This window comes from Hylobates moloch, unplaced genomic scaffold (genome assembly GCF_009828535.3).
Source record: "Hylobates moloch isolate HMO894 unplaced genomic scaffold, HMol_V3 SCAFFOLD_1, whole genome shotgun sequence".
Lineage (NCBI taxonomy): Eukaryota > Metazoa > Chordata > Mammalia > Primates > Hylobatidae > Hylobates > Hylobates moloch.
In genome coordinates this window covers 230,437,919-230,456,796 of record NW_026652276.1, presented here as the reverse complement: position 1 = coordinate 230,456,796, position 18,878 = coordinate 230,437,919, and the positions used below count along the sequence as shown (strand labels likewise).

General features: G+C 47.3%; 1 long non-coding RNA gene and 2 other non-coding genes across 8 annotated transcripts in view; 2 read left to right on the top strand and 1 right to left on the bottom strand.

The window, feature by feature from the left end:
• Nucleotides 1–18,794, top strand: part of LOC131381204 (uncharacterized) — an 83,758-nt gene extending 64,964 nt beyond the window's left edge. For 4 of the 6 annotated variants that reach the window (XR_009209775.1, XR_009209771.1, XR_009209774.1 and 1 more), the window contains 2 exons: nucleotides 4,466–4,566; nucleotides 8,353–8,561. This is a non-coding gene — a long non-coding RNA (uncharacterized LOC131381204). Of the gene's footprint in view, nucleotides 1–4,465; nucleotides 4,567–8,352; nucleotides 8,562–18,623 lie in introns of those variants that run through there. The other 2 variants (XR_009209772.1, XR_009209773.1) reach the window with 2 other exon arrangements.
• On the top strand, nucleotides 2,314–2,385 carry TRNAC-GCA (transfer RNA cysteine (anticodon GCA)). The gene has a single exon. It is a non-coding gene; the product is annotated as a tRNA-Cys (tRNA).
• On the bottom strand, nucleotides 13,493–13,564 carry TRNAC-GCA (transfer RNA cysteine (anticodon GCA)). Its single transcript has one exon. It is a non-coding gene; the product is annotated as a tRNA-Cys (tRNA).
• Nucleotides 18,795–18,878: the final 84 nt, after the last annotated feature.

Sequence of the window (18,878 nt, the reverse complement as noted above, 5' to 3'; positions counted from 1 at the left end):
CTGAGCCTAGCTGGGGAAGGTGACCGCACCTACCTTTAAACACGGGGCTTGTAACTCAGCTCACAGCCAACCAATCAGGTAGTAAAGAGGGCTCACTAAAATACAAATGAGGCTAAAAGCAGGAGGTAAAGAAATAGTCAAATCATATATCGCCTGAGAGCACAGGGGGAGGGACAATGATTGGGATAGAAACCCCAGGCATTCAAGCTGCGGGGGGTACAAAACCCCATTTGGGGGGCAACCCCCTTTGGGTCCCCTCCCATTTTATGGGAGCTGTGTTTTCACTCTATTAAATCTTGCAACTGCAAAAAAGAAAGAAAAAAAAGGAAGAAAGAAAGAAAAAGAAAGAAAGAGAGAAAGAAAGAAAGAAAACAAAGAGGAAATAAAGAAAAAAAGAGGCCGGGCGGGGTGGCTCACGCTTGTAATCCCAGCACTCTGGGAGGCCGAGGCGGGTGGATCACGAGGTCAGGAGATCGAGACCACGGTGAAACCCCGTCTCTATTAAAAATACAAAAAAATTAGCCGGGCGTGGTGGCGGGTGCCTGTAGTCCCAGCTACTTGGAGAGGCTGAGGCAGGAGAATGGCATGAACCCGGGAGGCGGAGCTTGCAGTGAGCCGAGATTGCGCCACTGCACTCCAGCCTGGGCGACAGAGCGAGACTCCGTCTCAAAAAAAAGAAAAAAAGAAAAACACTCCATAGTGCCGTGATGATCCTTTGCAATCCCAGTGAATGTTTGGCTTCAGCCTTGCTGTCATCACTCCCACAGTCCCTTGCCTTCATCTGCTACACCCTTTTAGATGATTGTCCTTTTCCTGCATCCTCAGGATCTGTGTGGTCTTTGGGCCTTATAGTAGAAACTTCCAGGGGAAAGGTCCACAGAGGCAGAGATCCTCATCCTAATACAGAGGATACTGGAGGCCTGAGCTTTGGGGCTCATACAGCCAGCCTTTGTGCCTGGCCCTGGCTCTTCTAGTTGTGCTGAGCTACTAGTCTGTGGCCTGCATGAGGCTGGGACCCCTCTGGTAAGGTGTCTCCCTTTTAAAGACAAGGACTAGTAAATGAGGAGCTGGAAGAAGAGCCGAAAGTTAAAAAAATGTAGGACTAAGCCCAAAGTACCCCACTGTGCAGAGGCTGAAAGTGAAGTGGAGAGGGAGTGTGGGAAGTTTATTAGAGAAGATGAAACTTAGGAGAGAAAGAGAGAGGAAGCTTCCGACTCTAAACAATTCTGCAAATGGTTGCCCCACACAGGGACTGAGGAGGAGGCTGCAGGATTCTAGGCAGGAAAGATTTCTAGAAGTCCTCTGATAGGTCCATGGGGAAAGACAGGGTAAATTCAAAGCCAGATAGAGGTCTGTCTGAAGGAGGTCAGTTGCCAGTGGTTCACTGAAAATGATGAGAAATTACAATGTATATTAGATCCTTGGGCGTGGGAACATAGGTGAAACAGTGTCAATCAGACAAGTCTAAACAGATGAGAGGGCACATTTTGGGGGCAGAGAATCTAGCTGCATATCAAGTAGTCCCTGGTTCAAGACAGTGTCACTTGTTGGCCCTTCCTTTCACTCTCCCCACGTTTGCAATCACTCCGTCCTGTGTCACGTCCCAGTGACCACAGATTTCTCTGATTCCCACTTCTCCACTTTTCCATGGATTGGATCCTGTCTTCTGGTCACTACTTTTATGTGACACATTGTGGGATTCAGCGAATGGAGGATAAGAGGAAAGAAGAGGAAAGGAAAAGGCAGTTCAACTCCTGCCCCAGAGTGTTCAGTGCAAAGAGGCCCTTTAGCATGAATGTGGATTCTAGTCATGACTTGGTCATTAGTCAGGTGTGTTTTGTTTGGGCACAATTTTAATTACTGTCAGTTTTTCCAGATCTGTACCACGGAAGGGAACAGTTTAAACCAGTAGCTTCAAACCATGTGTCAGAGTGGTACAGGAGGTTTGTTAGAATCATAAGTCATCCAAGTTCTCTTCCCAGACAGTCTGGCTTAGGAGTCCTCAAGTGGGGCCCTATAACTTTTGCTTTAACCCAGTTCTGCCCAGCCCAGCCTCATCTCCAAAGGGTCTGTTGAGCAACCAGTTCTTTGAGTCCTGCTTCTCTAGGTGAGTCTGAAGGATGGTCTGTCTGCAAACCTGTGATTTTAATAGAATTAAAGAAGGAAGAATGCTGGTTACAAGTAGAGCTGGCAGGCAGGTGTAAAATAGGAAAGGGGTATATGGTGACAGAGCAAGTATGCATCTCATGATGGTGACAGCCAGGGGTGTGACCATACAGGTTTATAGTGGTTAGTAGAGACAAGTGAGTAGGTGGGGGTATAGCTCAGGGGTAGAGCATTTGACTGCAGATCAAGAGGTCCCTGGTTCAAATCCAGGTGCCCCCTTCTCTATTTCACTTTTTTTTTTTTCTTTTTGAGATACAGTCTCACTCTGTTGCCCAGGCTGGAGTACAGTGGCGCGATCTCAGCTCACTGCAACCTCCCCTCCTTGGTTCAAGCGATTCTCCTGCCCCAGCCTCCTGAGTAGTTGGGATTACAGGCTCATACCACCATGCTCAGCTAATTTGTGTATTTTTAGTAGAGATGGAGTTTCACCATGTTGGCCAGGCTGGTCTTGAACTCCTGACCTCAGGTGATCCGCCCTCCTTCGCCCCCTCAAAATCATGAGATTACAGGCATGAGCCACTACACCTGGCCCCCTATTTCCTTTTCACTCACTGAACATGATGGGATGTTCTACTCTTAGCTTTTCTTCAACACATGGATTCATTCTGCAAAGCAGGAGAAAGAGGAGGCAGGTCAGGTCCTCACTAGAAAGCTCTCCCTGACACCTGAAGCTCCAGAGAAACCCAGTTTCTTGAGAGCTAAATCAGTGCTCATAGGTCTGGGGTGAACTTTTTTTTTTCTTGCATATCTTAACCCTCTTAATTTCATTTGGGGAATTCACAATTGTGTAACTCCTGGTGGAAGACAAGATCCTGTCTCTGGTTAAGGAAAACAATAAGATCAGATATTTCCTCCCCCCGATGTTGGTGTGTGAGTCGGGGTTCTTCAGAGAAAATAGAATCAATAGGGTGCATGCGTGTGTGTGTGCGTGCATGTGTGTGTGTGTGTGTATACACAGAGATTTTAAGGAGTTGGATCATGCAATTGTGGGGGCTGGCAAGTCTGATACAGGACATGGCAGCAGGCTGGACTTGCAGGAAAGAGTTGAGGTTGCAGCTGGAGTCCACAGACAGCGTGGGAGCAGAATTCCTTCTCAGGGGACAGCAGACATTTCTTCGTAAGTCCTTTATCTGATTGGATGAGGCCCACGCACAATTTGGAGGGTAATCTGCTTTACTCAAAGTCTATGGATTTAATGTCAATCACCTCTAAAAAATACTTTCACAGCAGCATCTAGATTGGTTTGGACAAATATCTGGGAACCATGGCCTAGCCAAGTTGACACATTTAAAACTTTTTTTTTTTTTTTTTTTGAGACAGGGTCTTGCTCTGTCACCCAGGCTGGAGTACGGTGGCATGATCTTTGCTCACTGCAACCTCTGCCTCCTGGGGCTCAAGAAATCCTCCCACCCCAGCCTCCGGAGTAGCTGGGACCACAGGTGCACACCACCAAGCCCAGCTAATTTTTGTATTTTTTGTAGAGATGGAGTTTCTACATGTTGCCCAGGCTGGTCTCAAACTTCTGGGCTCAAGCAATCTGCACACCTCGGCCTTCCAAACTGTTGGAATTACAGGCTTAAGCCACTGTGCCCTGCCAAGACATAAAATTCACCAGCACAATCGGTAATGGCTAATGTTTGGCCAACTATATGCCCCTAAACATTAGACTATGAATGTTGAGTAAATTGCACATAAAAGGCAGGGCGAATTTGGAATCCATTCTGGAAATGGCAGAGCTCTGGCAATGGGAATAGGGCCAGAGGCTGCAGCCAGCATCCATCGTGGAGACAGTGGCGGCTCCCTAGCCAGGGTGGGCTGAGGTCCTGCTTACTTGATGAGCCTGGCTCTGCAGGCTTCTCTGAAGTGCATGAGCTTCTTGCCATCCTGTCGGCGATGTCCCTGTCTCCACTCACCTTAGATGGCCTCTTCTTTAATCAAAGTGCCCTAGCTGGTACCAGGGATGCGTAAAAAGTGATTTCAGGGAAATGAAGGGAATGTGGATTGAGAATCTGGCCTCATTAAACTTGAAGGCAATGAAAATCTAGGTAGTTTGGGGGGATAGAAATCCAGAAGCCTGTATCAGATTGTAGAAAAGTTTAGTAACTTTTGCCTGCAGTTCCCTCAGGACCAATCTAGTTCCCAGATTATAAGCGGCCTTTGGGCAGAATGGCTGGTCCTATCAGTTTAAACAAAGCAAATAGCTCACGTGTCACCCTGTATGATCTGTTCCACGTGGACTGAAACACAGGCCTTTTTCTGTCTGTATCACAAAACTCTCTGATCTCCTGCCACCGAATAGGTGAAACAGCTGAAAATGAGAGCCAGGGCTGATCCCTGTGGGTGCCAAACTTTGATGTCCATGGAATTGGCAGCTTCCCCCAGTCTCCCAGCTGAAAACAGGTCAGTGATTAAGAGTGGAACTTCAGGAATTATAAGGTGGACTTATGGGAGCATTTGGAAAACTTGATTTATCCCAAATCACCAACTCTATCTAATATCCAAGTCTGCCCCTTCTTCCTGCCTGAAAGCCGACCAGCCCAGAGGGAAGGGTTTTCACTGCAGGAGATCAATTTCCCCACCCCTCATTGTCTCTTGACCTACGATGAGAGTAAGATCTCAGTTGAGCCTGGGCACCTGTTGCTGAGAGAAGACGACTCACACACCAAAATCATTTCCAACTGGCTAATGTCTGTTAGCAAAAACCTCAAGAACATGTGTAGATGTGGATTCTTAGAGTATTTTATAAAGTAGAAAGGGTATAATTTTAAATGAGTCTGAATTTTTTATTAGGAGTGTACCCAATTAAAATTCTATTTAAAACACCATAGCTGGAGCAGCTGGGATAAACCTGTTTGCTCTGTTGGTGGACCTAAGCCTGGATTCAGGAGGCCAATTCTAAATGCATTTGAGATACTAGGGATTTCTTGCTATAATGTAGAAAGAATCCATAGACTTCAGGGGGTAGGTAAGCTGGAGTGGATTTATCACATGTGACTTGCCCTGGCTTGAAAAATACATAGATGTGTGGCACTTCTACATTCTTTTTTTTGGGGGATGGAGTCTCACTCTGTTGCCCAGGCTGGAGTGCAGGGGCACAATCTTGGCTCACTGCAAGCTCCGCCTCCCGGGTTCACGCCATTCTCCTGCCTCAGCCTCCTAAGTAGCTAAGACTACAGGCACCCGCTAGCACGCCTGGCTAATTTTTTGTGTTTTTAGTAGAGACGGGGTTTCACCATGTTAGCCAGGATGGTCTCGATCTCCTGACCTCGTGATCTACCCGCCTTGGCCTCCCAAAGTGCTGGATTACAGGCATGAGCCACCAAGCCTGACAGCACTTCTATGTTCTTGAAAATAATTTTGGTAGCCATTCTGTGTGGATAGAGATGCTAGTGAGAGGGATGATAGTGGAAAGGGAGCCCCTGATTTCAGTGGAGCTGGGAGGATCCTAGTGTGTCAGAGGCCAAGCACTGTGATACTTTAGCCTGAAGTGAAGTTTGGGTGTTATTCTGTGATCTGTGCCATACAGGTCTTGGCTGTGACTCATCAGTGGTGAGGATTTTAGGCCTGAGAATGGGGAGCCCATCGTGGTCCCCTGGACGCATAGACCTGAACTACCACCATAGCTGGCACAATGGAGGTTCCTGGCCTCTGACCTATTCCCCAGGTCTGAATCTGCTCAAAGAACCTGCCTCCTCTGATGGCGAGAAAGCCAAGCTCGAGAAAAGAACTCTGCCAAAATACCCAGTCATGGACTGTGAATCCTCCTGCCCAATTTCCCATAATAGCCCCTTCAGCCATTTGGCTGGAAACTGCACTGAGGAGTGGGAAATATCCACATAATTTGGGATTATTGGTGGCTCTGCTGCATCCTGGAGATCCAGTAATTTGAGTAACATCAGAATATCCCAGAAAAGACCACATCCTGCACCTTGCCCTGGTTGCCACCACCATCAGAGGGGACCTGAGAGACCACAGTTACTACCCATGGTGTGCTGCTCCCACCCAAAAGGCTTTGTATAGGGCCTAGGGCAAGAGAAACCCCTCCAGCTGGTGGCAGGGGCAGTGCAAGCAGCCCTGCCACCTGGCTGTGCTGACACAGCTGGTCTTGGGTGCATCGAGGGTCACCGGTGGATGGAGATGCTGTCTGACATCTCCAGCAAGCTTGGGTAGGGGAATTTTGTCACTCAGACTTTGGTAATCAAGTGAGTGAAACACAGAAATGAAGAGTTTAGAGTTTCTTTTGCTGGTGCGGTAGCTCTGGCATGGATCCAGTATGGAGTCACTCTCTTTTTTCCCTACACTTTAATGCTCAGAACAGTGTGAAGTCTCTCTTCACAGCCCGTTGTGCCGGTGTGACTCTGACTAAAGCCTGGCTGCCCAGTGCCTCTGGGATCCTGCCCAACTCCTAAGCCTCTTGCTCCAGGCTTTCCTTCAGTGTTAGGAACTGCCTGACAACAGTCACCTTGTCTGTTTCAGGTAGTCAAAGCTAGCTTCTGGTTTTGTACCCAAACTTTCTTTTTTTTCTTTTTTCTTTTTTTTTTTTTTTGAGACAGAATCTCGCTCTGTCGCCCAGCCTGGAATGCAGTGGCACGATCTTGGCTCCCGGGTTCACGCCTTTCTCCTGCCTCAGCCTCCCGAGTAGTCTGGGACTACAGGTGCCCACAACCATGCCTGGCTAATTTTTTGTATTTTTCGTAGAGACAGGGTTTCACCATGTTAGGCAGGATGGTCTCGATTCCCTGACCTCGTGATCCACCCACCTTGGCCTCCCAAAGTGCTGGGATTACAGGCGTGAGCCACCGCACCTGGCTGTGTACCCAAATTTTCTACCTGCTACATAAGTTGGTGTTAGGAGTGGGTTTCAGGCAACAGATCATTATGAAAATGGTATTGATTATTCAGACTGGCTTAGGCTAAATTTGGAGGCAATCCAGTTAATCTCTGGGCCTGGGAATATGGTATAACCTATAGCCCACACTGGCAAAATAACTAAGAAAATTACTGCTGGTGGTCATCTGGAATGAAGTGTTCACTAGGGACCAGGCTTCCAGATACACATTTGCTTCTTGTCATTGAACTGGAAGCTGGCAGTGTAGCTGATGTACTGGGATAGCTTAGAGAAAGAAACAACAAAAAGTCCAATGAAAAGAACCAAAATCTCTCCTTTCTAGCAGCCGTGAGGCTTAGCAGAGAGCCAAAGGCAGTGTTTGATTCTGCTAGATTGCTCAATTACAGCCTTCCTAGTGTGAACATCTAGGACTCTGGCCCGGCTGCGGTGGCTCATGCCTGTAATCCCAGCACTTTAGGAGGCCAAGGAAGATCCTTGATGTCAGGAGTTTGAGATTAGCCTGAACAACATGGTGAAACTCCGTTTCCAGTAAAAATACAAAAATTAGCTGAGTGTGGTGATGGACAGCTGTAATCCCAGCTATTCAGGAGGCTGAGGCAGGAGAATCGCTTGACCCCAGGAGGCAGAGTTTGCAGTGAGCTGAGATCATGCCATTGCACTCCAGCATGGGTGACAGAGCAAGACTCTGTCTCAAATTAATTAATTAATTAATTAATTAAAAATAAGAACATCTAGGGCTTTGATCTGGAAAGGGTGAGACCCCAAGGAATGGTCACAGGGATCCATGGAAGATTTGTAGAACCCAAACTATACCTAACATGAAGTCTTCTGCACCTCCTCTGCCAGCTAAAGACAGCCCTGCTTCTCCTGCTGCCCCTGTTCCAGCGCTGCTCTGCCTCTTACTTCACCACACCCTCCGTTTTTCTTTTGATCTATAATTTGAGAAAATCTTAGCATACCCACAGAGTCAATTACAAAGTCACACCTTGAAGGTGGAGGCTTCAACACAAAAATAATCACCAGACTATTCTGATTTATAGCACCAAAAATCTGGGGAAGGTGTGCAGAAGTGATTTCTCGACAGCACTTGTCTAAGGAGGGTGGAAACAGTTAAATTCTCCTGCATTTAGTGCTATTGAATTCTGCATTTGATGTCTTACTTGGAGCAGCTGGGGATTATTTTATTATTTGCTCAACTTGCTGATTAAAATCAGAAATCAAAATTGTTCAAAGACAGATGAAATTGAGATGCCAGAAAACCCCTGAACAGTAACTCTAGACTTTGTTTGTTTGTTTGTTTGTTTGTTTTTGAGATGGAGTCTTACTCTGTCGCCCAGGCTGGAGTGCAGTGGCGCGATCTCGGCTCACTACAACCTCTGCCTCCCTGTTGGCCAGGCTGGTCTAGAATTCCTGACCTCGTGATTCGCCCGCCTCAACCTCCCAAAGTGTTGGGATTACAGCCGTGAGCCACTATGCCTGGCCAACTCTAGACTTGAAGAGACTGGAAAGGTGAAATGTACTAAATTCACGTGACATGCCGTCACTCCCAGCCCCATAGCTTCCACCAACACAATGGTTAGGAGAAAACCCCTTCAATACATTATTTAGAAGCACTTTATTTACTGGAGCTCTGGCATCTTTGAAAACCATTTTAATTGCATATCTTTGTCAACCAGTGACAAACGCTACAGCTAAAATGAATTCTCTAATTCAAATTGAGGATGAAGGGGAAGAGGCTAGAAGTTGCCCTTGACCACCACATGTTGGGTGGCAGTGGCTGCCTTCATAGCCTGCAGAGCCACACACAGTATCCATTCAAATGGTCTTCTCATGGAGTTCTCAGCACCTACACAGAATGTGTATCTATGCAGCTTTTTTTTTTTTTTTTTTTTTTTTGAGACGGAGCCTTGCTCTGTCACTCAGGCTGGAGTGCAGTGGCGCGATCTCCGCTTACGCAAGCTCCGCCTCCCAGGTTCACGCCATTCTCCTGCCTCAGCCTCCGGAGTAGCTGGGACTACAGGCGCCCGCCACCGCGCCCGGCTAATTTCTGGTATTTTTAGTAGAGACGGGGTTTCACCGTGTTAGCCAGGATGGTCTCAATCTCCTGACCTCGTGATTCGCCCGCCTCAGCCTCCCAAAGTGCTGGGATTACAGGCATGAGCCACCGCACCTGGAGCAGCTTTTTTCGTTTTTACAGAGAGCACTACAATGACCAACCATGTATGTACATTTTTGCACACTCATATGAGACAAAGCAAATGCAGATATTTAAACATTTTTATTGCCAAGCAGCCTTCCAGAAAAGATACGCCAATTGCAATTCATCCCAGCAGCCCCTTATGAAAGTACCCACCACCTTTTAAAGAATTACAATAATTTTGATATAAAAGGAAGATAAATTCAGGGATATGCCCTCTGTTAAATTCAAAATTCTTATGCTTACAGAACAGGACAGGGGACACTACTCCCAATAGAAAGGGAGCTGACGGGAGAGCACCAAGGAGCTGGGCCTGGGTCAACCCTGTGGCAGCAAGCACTTCAGTCCTCTGCCCAGGGCTGAGCATTTTAAGTTTGGAAGAATAGAAACAGACCTCTGAACAGGAGTTATTTTGCTCGTGCGATTATAGGAGTATTTGTTTTCTTCCTGATTTTTATTTGTGTTTCCTAAATGTTCTATGTATTTTTAAGTCAACAAGCATTTGTTGAGAATCTATAATGTACTCAAGAAGAGGCCAGGAGGTACTGACATGAGATTTTTAAGAAAAGTAGTATTTTTTCTTTTCTTCCTTCTTTCTTCTTTTCTTTTTCTTTTTTCTTTCTCCCTTTCTTCTTTCTTTCTCTTTTTCTCTTCTTTATTTCATCTTTTCTTTCTTTTTCTCTATCTTCTTTCTTTTTCTTTCTCTCTCTGTCACTCTTTCTTTCTCACATGGAACTTGTCTGTGTAATAAGAATTATTGAATCCATTCTTAACAGATCTTTGCCACATCATCAGTAGCCCCTGGGGTGGCTGTGATCCTGGCATCCATCAGGCATCTTAGGTGCTCAGATGGTCTGGGAGTGGCATCCCTCGCTACAGGTTTGCCTGCCAGAGAAAAGGTGCACATTCTTCAGTGTGGTCTGTCCTGCTGCCAGGGAGGCCAGGGCTTGGGCAGGACAAAGAGAGGGTCCTTAGTCCTGGTTCAGAGGCCCTTAGGGCCTGGTCTTTAAGTCCTCCAGATATCCAGGCTTGGTGCCTCCCCATTTGTGCTGATCTGCCAGTGTGGGGCCTCCTGTGAGAGATGGGGCTGCATCTTGGCCTAGCATGGAGATGGCAGCCTTTCTGGACAAATGTCTCCCACAGTGTCAAGCAAGTCTCTGCAGACCCTGCCAAGTCTTGGCCATAGGATGAGGGAAGAAGACCACAGAGGAGTATATGGTAGAGAATCCCAAAAGCGCATCCAGTGGTCCTGGGGTGAGGGAAGTGGTGGTGACCCCAGATGGGTACTGAGGGAGGGAAACCTCAGGTCAGGGCAGAGGAGACTTCTGGAGTTCACAAGAAGCACAGGACAGGGTGAGCTCATGGCCCAAAGAGGCAGTGTGTAGTGAGATCAATCTGCTGGGTGCCAGGGGTAGACTAAGAGCAGCAGATGGAAGTTACAGTGTGCTGGAGTTTGTGGGTGAGGCCACAGTGGTCAATATGCTAAACCTAAGTTACAGCAGAGAGAAAGTATAGCTCAGGAGTAGAGTATTTGACTCAGATCAAGAGGTCCCTGGCTCAAATCCAGCTGTCCCCTAGCTCTTATGCTTTTATCCCCTGAGCCAGCTGTTGTTCTGAAAACTTAGGAGGAAGGCAACGGGCTCTGCCACCCAGCCCTCTGGTGCTGACTCAGTCCCTCTCTTGTGGCTTGAGGTGGATGTTTGTATTATTATATGACTTTAGGAACCCAAAATAATGTGAGTCTTGGGGGAAAGCATAGCTCTGCAACATGCTACATCAAATAGGTGTGCCAAATACTCCCACCTCGACCTCGGGAGGTAAGGGCCTGCTCAGATGTTGAATGTGGACTGGACGATGTGCAGGGCAGGGCTGATAAACTGCATCCCAAGATGGCAGAGCTCTGGTCTAGCAGCAGGGCTAGCGGCTGCATCCAGCATCCGGCAGAGCTGCAGTGACCCCTGGCCAGCACGCTCTCTGCTGTGACCTTGCTGTGATTCTAGGTTCACACCTTCCCGTCAGTGCTGTGAGCTCCTGGTACTGTCAGCGATGGTTTCATCTGTTTCCATTAGACAAAGTCAGGTTCTAGTTTTGTGCCTGTGTCTGTGACCAGAACAGAAATTGGTACCAGGTGTGATTTGCAAGCAAGAGATCCTCAGAGAAATGGGTATGTGGGAGGACACTGGAGTTGCCAGATCTAGTTGTACTGAAGTCAATAAAATCCAGCTGGTTCTTCCTGGATGGGAATCCAGCAGACCAGGGCTCACAATAGCAGAAGAGCTACATACACTGGTGCCTATGATTGGCTGAAATGGAGCCCATTGAGGGCAAGAGACCTAGCTGCCATGAAACAGGAGAAGCTGCAGGTAAGGAGCTGATTCTAATGCATGGAGAACTACTAGGCTACAGCAAAGGCCCAGCTTCTCCGTGCAACACGTGGAAGGGCTCGCAGAGCTTCCAGCATTATGCTGAGAGAATCTTCTCTAAGGCTCCCGCGTGTCATAGCAGAAAACCAGAGGCAAAACTGGATCTTGCAGTTGCTGCATTCAGTTAAATGCACAGCCTCCCTGGACTCTCATGTGAAGGCTGGGGCATTTTTCAGGAAAGAACAGCAATCCAAGAACTGTAGAGAGAATTTGTGAGAAGATGTGGAGAATTCACAACAAACATCCAAACAAACTCCAAACTCTGCCAAATCTCCATGATAGCAAAAGCAGCCTCCTCTCCTAGCTGATGAAGTGTCTCATAGAGCTCCCAGCAGCCCTGGCCCCTGCCTACCAAATGCCAAAGCTGCCCACTCATTGTAGTAACAGAAAATATCTAGGGGCTTTCCCACCCATCGGGACCCCTGTGCCACAAGTCTGGAATCTACGTGGACTTTGACTACAGCAAGGGACAGACACCACGTGTCCCTGTGGATGTGTCTTGTCAGGGAAGGAGCCCGGTTTGCCTGTGTTCTGACGTGCCTGCGGCGGTGGCTCAGCCACTGGAGGGAGGGATTCCTCATCCCAGTTCAGAAGCCCCTTTGGGCCTGGGCTTTGGACCCCCAGACAGACAGGCTTATGCCCAATCCCTATCCCTCATATGTGGTGACCTGCTGAGTGACGCCTTCTGAGACAACTGGGCTGCTCACCAAGAGGGCAGCTTCCACCTCCTCTAGGGTCAGCCCTGCAGTCCAAGGCCTTGAATTTGGCCTTGGGATAAAAGAGGAGGAAAAGGTAGAAAACGGAAAAAAAGGGCCAGGCTGGGTGGCTCCCGTCTGTAATCTCGGCACTTTGGAAGGCCGAGGCAGGCAGATCACCTGAGGTCAGGAGTTCGAGACCAGCCTGGCCAACATGGCAAAACCCCGTCTCTACTAAAAATACAAAAATTAGCCGGGCGTGGTGGCGCATGCCTGTAATCTCAGCTACTTGGGAGGCTAAGGCAGGAGAATAGCTTGAGCCCAGGAGGTGGAGGTTGCAGTGAGCAGAGATCACGCCATTGCACTCCATCCTGGGCTACAGAACGAGCTCCATCAAAAAAAAAAAAAAAGAAAAAGAAAAAAAAGAAAAGAAGCAAAATCCAGCCGTCGTCTAAAGGGTGAGGGTGAGGGTGGGGTGGAGGGGGCTTGATTTTAGAATAAATGTGCATGAGGAAGAGGCACAGGAAGGAGAGATGTAGCAGATGATCATTCCAGCAAGAAGTGATGTCAAAGCTCATGCACTCAGCTTGAGACAGAAGGAGGAGAACGGACCACACAGTACAGAGGAGACTCAGGGACTCAAATGAGGGGTCAGTGGGAGAGGGATAGAGGCAATCGCCAGAGAGGGTTGGTTGGTATGAGATAGGTCTGCTAGGACGTGGGACCTGACCTGGAGGAAACAGAAACTATTGTGGGTTTCAGGAGGATCCCTCCCCTGGGCAGGCCACATCCCCAAGCAGTGTCCATTGGGAACTCATCTGAAGTGGGTTTCTAGCTTAGAGGAAGAACATTTGCCTGCAGGTCAAGAGGTCCATGGTGCAAATTTAGTGCCTCTTAGTGCTAGACTTTCAACTGGAAGTCAGTTGGGTGATTTCCGGGGACCGGGGCGGGGGAAGGGGGGCAGGCAGGCATCTCGTTGGGCCTGTTGAGGGCTCAGCAGATGGGGAGTACGAGCAGAGGGGGCAGCAGGCCTGGTCATGTCTTGCCCAGGGTTGGGTTAATAGAGAGAGCACAAGACCAGCCATGTGGAATTTGGTTGTGACCAAATTGGGAGGAGCATGTGATCCAGGACCCACTTTGGTGACTAAAAGTAAGACAGGGCAGGGGGCACCTGGATTTGAACCAGGGACCTCTTGATCTGCAGTCAAATGCTCTACCCCTGAGCTATACCCCCAGGCCCAGGGAGAGGGTGTAATTAATACCCTTTTCATGTGTCAACACACCAAGAACAAGACTCAGCTCTGCAGGTTGGGATGTCCAGGGCAGTTCTGTCTCTCTGAATTCTGGCCTCCCTCCTGTCACTAACACCTCTTTTCCTATCACTTCTGTGTGGACCTGGCTGAGGACACTCTGGTGGCCTTGTTGACCTTTATGATTGGAAAGACCCTTCAAGTCATCCAGATAATCCTCTTTGACAGTAGCAGTTGTTGAGCATCATGTGAGGTGTGCTGGACTGGGGACAGAACTCTAACTGGGCGACACCACCCTCCCATGCACCGCAAGGAGGCCCAGTGCCTGTGTCTGGAGCTTGTATTTGACATACAATACTATTCATGATAATTTGCCAAGTGATAAGCAAATTGCTTTTGTAAAAGAAAGTTACTTAAATAATAATACTCAGTATTACAAAACTGTGGCACATATATACCATGGAATACTATGTGGCCATAAAAAAAGAATGATAATAGACCAATAGTTAATGGTAACCCCCTGGCAGCAGGTGAAGAGACCAGGGAGTGGGTGGGGGAATCTTCTCTTTTCCAATTTACGTGTGATAACTCAAATATCCATGTTTCCAGCCTTCCAGGTACTGAGCCTTCTGGGTGGTTAAAAATAAAAGACAGAAATTGATAAAATATTCCCCAGGAAGTCTTCTCTGCCTCCTGCAGCTGGCATTGTCCTAATTCCTCCTCCTTCTTCAGATCCTCCCAGGCTTTCTCTCATCCAGTTCCTCTGCCCCGTTCCTTCCAGGCAGCTCTCATCCCTCCCGGTGTTCAGCCCCTCCCCTCTGATGCTGTCACTCTTTTTTCACACAGCAGTTGTCCACTGTCCACCCGGCTGGAACATCACGATGGGGGTGGTGAGTCTGAGGGCAAAAGGCACCCACGATGGGCCAGGGGCATCCCTGCTGCCTGTGTCCTGTGCCCAGCACCCAGGCCCTGACCCCCTGTCCCTCAGCCACACTTGAGTTGAGTCCCATGGCACCCCCTTCCACACCTGCCTTCTCCACCCTGACCTACCACCTCCCCAGAGGCGTCTCGGATGGTGAGGACCTAGTATAGTCAGGTAGTACCATGTCCAAGGAGGTGTATAAACTCTGCAGGAATCAGTGAAAATAAAAATGCCAATGCTACCCTCCCGAGTCAGCTGGGGCTTACAGTCAGGTCAAAATGATCGTGTCAGCATTACTAAAGGCAGAGAAAGGTCTTTCTAGTCATACCTCGAGGAAGATGATCAAGGAAGGGATAAGTCCCCTTCTCAGTGATAAAACCACATATACAGCAAGAGAAATAGACAAGTCATCTTCCCTATATGAGGGAGATGGCTGAGTTGGGGTAGCGGCAGCAGGGCAGTTGCTAGGAAGCCCTGCTGAAGAGCAGGAAAGAGAGCAACTAATGCAGCTCTTGTACAATTCCAATGGCCCTGTATGAAGAAGGAGGAATCTGAAGGTCTCTCTGCCTGAAATGGTCCTACAACTCCAAGTACCAGGCGAGCTCCTGTCTTCTCAGTCTGGGTCTCACTGTGGTGGCCCTAAAAAGAGTCAGTGACTGTCCTTGGGAGATGGCTTCCTGCATTGAGTGTGCCCGTGGAAGTAGCCAGCCGTGTGCAGCTCATGCTGGAGAGAACGTCAACAAGGAATCGACTGCACACCGTGGCCACCCTACCCCAGAGTCCCCTCTTCCTCCTACATTAGAATTCCCCTCGGAAACTGCCCTAAGCTTCCAATAGGGAAATTACATAAATTACTCAGACCAATGTGCTAACTGTAAGGAGACTAGAAGGTTAGCAATAGTTGGAGTCCTTATACCAGCACATAGACAATTTTACATGGCATGGGAACTCCAGGCATGACTGACCTTGCCAGGGGGTGGCTCTTCACAAAACCAGAGGTAGTAAGAAGACCTAAGAGGCCAAGGAAGTAAAAGTGTAGATGAAAAGAAGGCAGTTGGGCAAATTTTCCTCTCAAATTTCCCTGCCCCACCTTCCGGAAACTATGCAATATTGTCCTCAGCAAGGAAGAAGAGAGCAGACGGGCAAGCCTCTTTCGTGATGGCAAATTCCACCTTCATAAAAGAGAACTTGTCTCCTCTGGTGGGCATGGTGTGGTGAAGACTGGCTCCAGGTGTCCCAAAGTGGCAGTCTAGGGCATATCTAGGACTATCTAGACTGTCTAGAGAATAGAATCTCTAGAATGATCTTCTCTCAGGGGGTCCTAAAAGAGGTTGGGAGAGTGAAACACACACAAGGCACAGACAGAGGCAGCCCAAGGAGACCACAGGGATCAGTGAGAGTTTCCTGGGGCGGGAGTCACTACCTGCCTCATCTCACTGTGCAGAAGCCTTAGCTGGGCAAAGCACCAGCTTCTATGGCTAAAATGGACAGTAGGTGCCCTGGAAAAAGCCAGCAGGACGGCCACACTACCCAAGAGAGAATTTTTCACATCAGCCCCAATGGGATACACACTACTTATGCATAATAACTACCACAAATATTTTACCTTACCAATACACCATGAATGAAACATCACTTCCTCAAGGAAAGTGTCCTTACCTCCTGCAATCGCTTTGATATCCCAGTAATAGTCTTATAATATCCCTGCATCTTACCATCTAGTATTTCTCATATTTTCCATTTTTAACTTCTGTGAACATTTGCACATCTTGATCTACTCCTCTAGTTTCAAGAGCCCATGTCTGTTTCACTTGCCATTGGGATAGGTTGTGTACAGACATGGGCTTTCACTCTGGATTAGATGGGAGCGATTGGAGGATTTCTTGCAGAAGAATGGCATAAGCTGATTTCATCCTCTGGCTGGCCTGAGGGCACTAGAGGACATGTATGGAAGCAGGGACACAAGTTCAGGAAGTTGTCACCATAACCTGGATGAGAGATGATTGTAGCTTTGTCTGATGGTGGAGGCAATGAGAAGTGGTCAGATTTTGGATATATTTTGAAGCAGTGTGAACAGGATTTGCTGATGATTTGAGAGCAGGGTGTGAGAGAAAGGGAAAAGTCAAGGATAATGCCAAGGTTTTCTGTCCTGAGCACCCGGCGGGATGGAGTGGCCATTCTCATTGCAGCAGAAATGAAATTTGAAGGGGTGGTGGAAGTCAGGAGTTCAGTCTGTGATGTATTAAATTGAATCCATCTGTTAAATGGTCTAATGGGGATGTCAAAAATGAAGCTGGAGTTCGAAGGGGAAGTGTTGGCTAAAGATATAAATTTGAGAGTCGTCATCCCATTAAAGCCGCAGGATGGAATGAGAGCACTGAGGAAGTGTGAGTGAAAAGACAAGTGGTCTAGGAACTAAGACCTGGGTCCTTGAATGTTTAAAAATGGGGATGTTAAGGAGAAACCAGCAAAAGAGATTGAGGAAAAGTGGCAGAGAAGTACAAAGAAAACAACAGAAAAATAGTGACAGCCCCAATGTCGATTGAAAAAAAAAATGCTACCGAAGGCTTGAATTAAAGATGAGAATCACCCATGACACGTGGTCACCAAGGACTGTGACAAGCACAGTCTCAGTGAAGTGGAGCACTTGGGTGGGTGTTCTCCTGGGAAGCCCTCCTGACCCTCCTGATGGGTGGGACCCCTGCCACATGCTTCATGGCACCTATATGTCTATCAAAGCACACATGGTTTGCCATAATTGCTGCAAAGATGTGCCTGTAGGGTTCCCTGTATATCATGAATGGCCAATACATATATGAATATGCTCAAATGTGTCAACAAAAAAGAGAGGATATATTGATGGAATGAGATCCCAGGGAAAGCCAAAAGGTGGATAAAGAACACAGGATGTGCTCTAGAGAGGAGCAGGCAGGCTTTTCCTCTTAGCTTGGAGGGGATCAGGTGTACAAGGATGGATAAAAAGGCAGACTTGCAGGGAAAGGCTAAGGAGGAAGGAGACTGTTTACAGAGTAGCTGGAGGGCTGGCGGGCTTGGGTGGAGGAGCTGAAACAGTAATGGGGATACAGGAAAGAGACTGCCCCGAGAGACCGTTTCCACTAATAGAAGGCATTGGAGGGCAGGGACGGGAAAGGGGCAAGTACCCAAGTTCTAGGCCAAAGCTCTAAGTGTTTGTGAAACTGGAACAGCAAAAGCCACTTCTTAAAAAATGTAAGTTTTTGTGAGTACAAAGTGGTATATATATTTATGGGGCACATGAGCTGTTTTGAAAGAGGCATGCAATGCGAAATAAGCTCATCATGGGGATTGGGGTGTCCATCCCCTCTAGCATTTCTTGTTTGAGTTACCAATGCCACTTTTTGGATGAAAAAAGAGTACTAAATAAAATATTCGAATATCTTGTTAACAAAAGGAATCTGCTTTAATGAAAAGAAAATTATGAAGCACGTCACCAAAGATAAAAGAAGTTTTGTTATTCAGGCTCCTATATCTTATACTAAAAAGAAAGGTCACAGAATACAGAGTATTTTCAACTCAGGGGAGTAGAGCAAAGCGCCATTTGCTAAATGATCAAATTAGACAGAGCCTCAAGTGACACTACACTTGACCAGGCTCTGTCTTCAATGCCTGCTTCTCTGTTGTGTTTTCCTGCCATTCAATGTAAGGATAGTAAGACTTTCTTGCTTTCAGATAGTTTTATGACAGGAACGTGTTTTTAACCTATCTAAAATATAAACTTCTGTTGTGTACATAAATCTGAATTATTAAATGTATTTTAGGTACTTTTTAAAAAGGTTCATAAAACATGATTAGTATAAGGGATACTAAAAATCATGAATTGTGCTTCTGAATTCTATGCTGTATAGCTGAACCTCCATGAATTTTGAGATTTTGTACCAAAAAAGCTGTTTGTTCTCCAAAGCATAGAACGCCATCACATCCTTTAGCTTTTGAGATGGTCGATATAATTCAATAATCCCTCCTGCAGAAGTTTGCTTTTAAAGCTTAAATATGACATAAAATTGCCTTTGATAGTTGCAAAATTTAAACACAACATGGAACTTTACTTATATTTTAACCTGTTGACATTTCATCCTTTGCAGACTCTCTTGGCCTTATAAGGGCTCACTCACTGAGCTATAAATCCTCGTGGTTTGTCTTGGAATTAGAAGACCAATACCACCCCATCCAGGGGGAACGCCTGGATCGAAAAGGGGAAAAATTAAGACAACTAGGAAACGCTGAAATAGCCTTTGTTCCTGGAAGACGCTGTTCTGGTCCTGTTTTTTTTTGTTTTTTTTTTCTCTCCAAGATGGAGTCTCGCTCTGTTGCCCAGGCTGGAGTGCAGTGGGGCGATC